Source organism: Rhincodon typus, chromosome 16 (genome assembly GCF_021869965.1).
Source record: "Rhincodon typus isolate 14 chromosome 16, sRhiTyp1.1, whole genome shotgun sequence".
In the NCBI taxonomy this organism is placed as follows: Eukaryota; Metazoa; Chordata; class Chondrichthyes; order Orectolobiformes; family Rhincodontidae; genus Rhincodon; species Rhincodon typus.
The window spans coordinates 46,921,037-46,927,036 of record NC_063347.1 but is presented as its reverse complement, the minus strand read 5'-3'; the positions used below and the strand labels follow the sequence as shown (position 1 = coordinate 46,927,036).

Sequence of the window (6,000 nt, the reverse complement as noted above, 5' to 3'; positions counted from 1 at the left end):
GTGGTGCATTCGGGAACTGTTTACCAACTGAAAGAACGAAATGTTTTTTTTTGTCCCATGAAATGAGGCGTGAATGGTGAAGGGATAATCGATGAGTCACTAATGTGGACAAGTTATTGTAAGTGGAAGGGATACAATCAGAAGGAGCTGTGTGTGGCATAGATGAGTAGATCAGGTTGAATGAGGTAGGGACAATGCTCCGAAAGCTGATGTGTTCAATTAAACCTGTTGGTCTATAACCTGGTGTCGAGTGATTTTCGACCTTGTCACTCTAACAGAACAAGCTGGGCTGATGGAGGTACAGTGGTGTTGAACTGATGAGATACCGAATACACGGCTGGCTAGGAGACTGAGCATCATAACATGCAGTTGCAGAGATCAGAGCGTGTTAAAAACGAGAAATCTCACCAAACAGGGTTATAAATCTCGACAAAATGGGATTATAATAGTTTTCTTTGAGTGTCGGGGAAATTGCAGGCTCTAGTTGCCGGCGGGAAGGGTATGAGTTTGTGGTTTCCTGCGGGTAATAGAACTAGAGTGGTGTTAACAAGCTGACCGTGTCTGTGTGTGTGTGTGCCAAGGCTCGGACAGTAACACGAGGTTAAATGACCGGAGAGCAATTCCCCTCGAGGGCACGCCCAGCCCTGCCTGACACCTCCCTTACGTGCAGCCTGTTTTCCTTTGGCAGAGCGGAATTTGACAGCGAGAGGATGGGTTGCGTTTGAACTGTCTCACAGGTTGGTGCAAACGAAAAAAAAGCCATTAGAATATACTTAAAATTACACACCGGCTATTATGCACTTTTTTTTAGACTCGGGATGCAGTGAAACCAGAAAAAGCGACACTTGGTTTCTTTACCTGATGAATGCAAGAACCTTGTTTTTTTTTTCTCTCTCTCTTTAAAACCCAAAATGCAGCTATTATACTTCTGTCTGGGTGTGGGATGCATTCTTGGAGGATTTTTTTTTCAGGGAAAAAAAAAGCAATCGTTTTGTGTTTTGCGAATATTGTTTAAAAAACGGTGATATTTACTGGTAGTGTCTGTGAAAAGCGCAAGAAGGAAGCCCGGGGCTAGAAGAGAAATATATAGGATTGCAAGGGCCGAAAGGTCTGCGACTTTTGCATGTGTTACACTGGTTAAAATAACAATTGAACGTGCAAGATTTATCTTTAAAAGAAATAAATGAGAACAGTATTTGATATTTGGCATGTATTTTAAGTACATTTAATGCTGCCTCTCCAATAAGCAGTTGTCCTGGTTTCTTTATTCCTTTTTGGCTGTGTAGATTGCGTAAAATCCAAACCCCACGTTTAATCGAGATACTCCTGAAACCTTTTTTTTTGGCATGTTGTCATGGATTCCTGCAAACCGCTGGCAGTGGCTAACGGTGTGAATCACGGCGAGGTCGCCCCCTCTTTGTCCAGCCCGGAGAGAGCAGATTAGTCTTTCGCTGGTTGGCAGCAGAGTGAAGCTATTTAGATCATTTTCTTCCTGGCCCCTTGTTTTTTTTTGGGTGTGTGGGCACCTCTCTCAAGTCGCTGATTGATTTTTTTCTTCGCAGTTTGTCGGAGAAAACCCACACCAACCACGTTCCGAGTGAAGCAGAAGTGTGTGTGTATGCAGACAGCAAGACAAGGTAAGGATTACAATCTGAAAGAGGCGTGTACCCATCTCTTTACCCCCACCCCTCTGCAATGCCTGTACAGCATTGTGAGCATTGGGTTGATATGTACTGCAGGCGGTTGCTGCTAGTCTGTCACTAGGTTTGGGGCGACGGTGGAAGGTTCATTTTTAAACAAAAAGCAATTGAAATCCTGGTTTAAAAGCAACTCTGGAGTGAATAAGAGTCGTGCGTTGACGGTGAGATGGAGCTGGGAAACTTTCTGATCTGCTGTTTCTCAGGGTGTAGTCGATTCATAGCCACTGATGAGACCTGAACTGGTCACTATAGGCAGTAGCTGAGTAGACCATATCACACTTTTTTTTGATTATTGTGTTCAGACAGGTCGCCAAGGTTTGAGATGGGAGCAGTACTGTTACTCCCCTAACAGATTCAGACACACATCAGCTAAAATATGGACGAATAGGAGAGGTTACTGGTGTTTAACTGCACCGAGAGCAGTTGTTGCACACATTGTTGAATTTCAGGGGCTGCTAACCCTCCCTTGTATGTCTTTGGGTTTCAGTGTCAGCCAGGCTTATATCAGTTCACTGTCCTGGCTTTAATATTGCCTGCCCGGGCCACACAGATGTGTTTCAGAAACACAGAACAGCTGGAGAATCCAAAGTGCACCAGAGCTTATTGAAGCGCCCCATCTGATCACTGCACGAATACAAGTGAGCAGTTTGTTGCATAGCAACCTAGCATTTTAACACTTGCCTCCTTTTACCTCTTTCCCCCCCTACAAATCACTGCTAAATTTACTGTTCATATTTGGAAAAAAGTGAGATTATTTAAAGCTAATTACTTGAAGTAATTACGACCAGGTTGAAGGGTGATGGGCTTCACTCCCTTTCAAATCCCTCAGTCCCTTAAAGCAATTTTTACACTTATATCAGCAGGCAGCTGTACCACATGACAATGGAAGATGTCATTAACTTGATGAAAATGCAGAAGCCAATTTAAGGGTTTCTTGAGTAAAAGAACAAATAATAGCACCTACCAAGCCCCTCCCCCAAAAATATAAAAACACAACATCAAACACACACTGACCCAGGTAATATATACAGTACCTCAGAATTACAATGGTCCAGAAAGACCATTTGGCCCATCATGCCTGTACTGGTTCTATTATCTAAGGCCAATCTTGTGCCTTTCCCCTATATCATCCCTGCACACCATTTTGATCCAAATTGTCATCCGGTGCCCTCCAGGATGCCTCAATTGAACCTGCCTCCAGCATATTACTAGGCAGTGCATTTCATACCCGAACTATTCACTTTGTGAACAAGATTATTTTGCACCCTTTACAAGGGAAATAGTCTGTCACAGACTGGAAGAATAAAGGCTACATAATCTAAAAGTCCTTACAACACTGAGGTACTTGATGTTTGAACCTGTGGTTGGCTGGTATTCTCAGCAGCCACAGAACGTGTTGATAACTTTTCGAATTCTCAGTGAATGGTTGCTTTCCTAATTTGTTTTTTCATTGAATGCTATTTTTGATATGCAGAGGAAGAGAGCAAGAGTCTTTCAGTTTCAGCCTTTGCCAATCCATTCCCTTTTTCTCTCATCTGTTGCTCAAAAACAGCTTTTGAAATCTTGTTCAGTGTGCATTCATGAGCCTGGCTGTATTACCCTTCCAAGCTCACTAACTGGCAAGTGAGCCTTTCAGTTCCTACTGTGTGAAATTATCATATGGGTATAAATTAAACAGGTGATGCAAACTTCATGTCATTTGCTTGATTTCAACATGCTTCAATTGAAAGTGGTAGTTTCAGTGCAGATAGTTTTGCTTATTCTACATGGGTCTCTCACAGTTTGCTTTAATTGGAGGTCAGGTGACCACTAACTTTTCAGGTCCATGTTTCTTTTTAAAAGTCAAATTTGTCCGTGAACAATCTGATGGAAGTTAAAATTCAAAAGCCCACATTTACCATTATTGGAACAAGTTTTTTTGTTTTAAGTCTCTACAAGGTATGAGCTCAAAAAAGGTTGGGTATTAAACCACATTATCTGTTTAACATGCTTAATGGGGCAAAGTGCTACGAAGACACGTATGAACTAGAGACAATGGTTCGTTCTGCTCTTCCACCATTTGGTAAGACCATGGCTGATCTGATAGTGGTATCAATTTCATTTTTTTGTTTTCTTCCCAAAACACTTGACTTCAACAAATTGTCTAGTCTTCTTGCTTCTTGAAAGTAAGCATTGCAAATCTTAACCAGCTTCGGTGTTTTTGAGGTGCATCTTAATACAATTGTAATATATATGCAAATTTAAATATCAAATGTATTCAGTTGAAATTTTTGTCAAAACCTGAAGCAATTTACATTCTTAATTTTAAAAAAAACAGCAAAAACACACGAGACTTGTTAATGATATTTCAGGTCCTTTGACCTATCACTGTTTCTAGTGAAAGGTTAAAATTTATCATTTTTCTTATTACCTGTTCTGAAGTTGATTTCAAGCTTCTTTTTATATTTTATGTTTCTATTATCCACAGTATTGTATTTAAATTAAGGACTTTTAGCCAGTTAGATTGTTAATTGCAGGAAAAGTCTATCTTCTTAGGCCAAATACATTCTTCAAAACAATCTTTCAAATCTTGCACTAATTTAAAATACTAATATTACAATATTATCACTGTGTATCAGGATAAGCATATTTTCATGGCCAAGAGTTTAATGGTGCCAATTATTTACAAGTATGTTTGTACTTTTTCCATTATTTCTCTCTATACTTCACCCTGACGAGTTGAAATTAATTTTCTTTTCCTCCCTCTTCTCCTTGCCTCCCTGCCATTTATTTCTGCTCATTACCCTTTATGTAGCAGGTTTTGTGATTCTATTTCACTGGCCCTACTACTTGAATGCATTTAAATTAAGAAATAAAATTGCCCTCCTGCTTCCTCCACCTCCATCAGATGTCTTCATTATGAGACAACGTTCTTATCTACCCTTAACACCTCTGAGCTGACGTTGAATAGTAGATCGTTTCTTGCACACGTGTACACTGGAAATGTAGATTATAAAACGTGGCATATTCTTGTGCATGCATTAAAACCTAACGTATGCAGTGGGCCATGGAAATTATCATTCTTTAGATGGAACACAGATTTCTGCACATTTACGGTTTGTTTGCTTACTGAGTTAATGTTTCATTCAATCTTTGACTGTGAGAATAATGAAGTATAGATAAAGAAGGCCTGCAGTACACACATTCCCTATGGGTATATCACTTAGTTTGTGGTAAGAGTGGGCGGTTGTGGAGTCATGCTCTTGGATGATGTTGAAGTTTTTTCACATAATTCTGTGGGTGAGGGATAATCACCAGGTTGTTCTTTAATAGACTGTGATGTTCAGCAGTGATGGATTCTGGTTCTGTGGGTTGGTTGATTTAAATCCATTCTGCATTAGATGTTCTGTTCGTGAAAATAAAACTTCTAATTATTGAGCCAGCTGCTGCAGGCAAGGTTTTCTGGCTCTCAACTTCAGAACTGCCAAAAAAAAAATGCTTTAGCACTCCACCAACAAGTAAATTCTAACTTGGTTTTTGTTGAATGTGTTGTTTTGCTTTCCTGCTACCCAGCCAGCAAGTTGTCTTTGCTAAATTAGTCTTCCAGTTTAAAACTCAGTGAAGTGCATATGGCATCTTTCAACCAGCTCTCAAACTTCTGTTATGCCAGAAGAAAGCTCCAATGCCTGAAAATTACTTTTCATATTCAAATATATAAGAATACAAAGATCCCTTTGAAAAAAAAATTTAAAATGTTGCCCTTTGTCTGAAATTTAGTGTAGTTTGAACTCTCTAACTAAGTTTGCTTGTGGCAATGACTTCAGCTTTATTCCATGATTTTTGGCTGTCTTATTGGCAGAAATTCTGAGTTGGAGTTGCACGATGGGGCAGCTGTTCTGCTGTTAAAGTTCCATTTAAAAAAAACAGAATTTCTAAATATTGGAAATGAGCTCCTTAATTGTTATTTACTGGAAAGAATGTGTCTTTCTGCAGGTGTTTGCTGCAATTGGCCAAATGTTAAACTTTTATGATTTGGAATTAGTGAAAATTTAACACTTTTCATTGGTTAAACCTTTTCAGTAGAGTTTGTATTGTTGGTTTATTTTGCAAGAGCCTTAAATTGAAGGGAGAAAATGCAGTTGGCACTCATTTCTTAGCATGCCAGTTTTGGATGCCTAGCAAATAAAAGCAAATAAATCATTGCACATTTCATAATTAATTCTATTGTTCAGTGTCAAAATGTGCTAATACATCTGACAGCGTATTTCCTTTTTACTGTTACAGCTACAATTTTGACTTGAGCTGATGGGGAGGTTGTGGG

General features: G+C 39.4%; 1 protein-coding gene across 1 annotated transcript in view; it reads left to right on the top strand.

Moving 5' to 3' along the window:
- Window positions 1–648: 648 nt before the first annotated feature.
- The window catches only part of chl1b (cell adhesion molecule L1-like b), an 809,671-nt gene continuing 804,319 nt past the window's right edge, over window positions 649–6,000 (top strand). The window contains exons 1-2 of the mRNA XM_048606742.1: window positions 649–737; window positions 1,563–1,637. The gene's annotated coding sequence lies outside the window, so the exon portion shown is untranslated. The remainder of the gene's footprint in view (window positions 738–1,562; window positions 1,638–6,000) is intronic.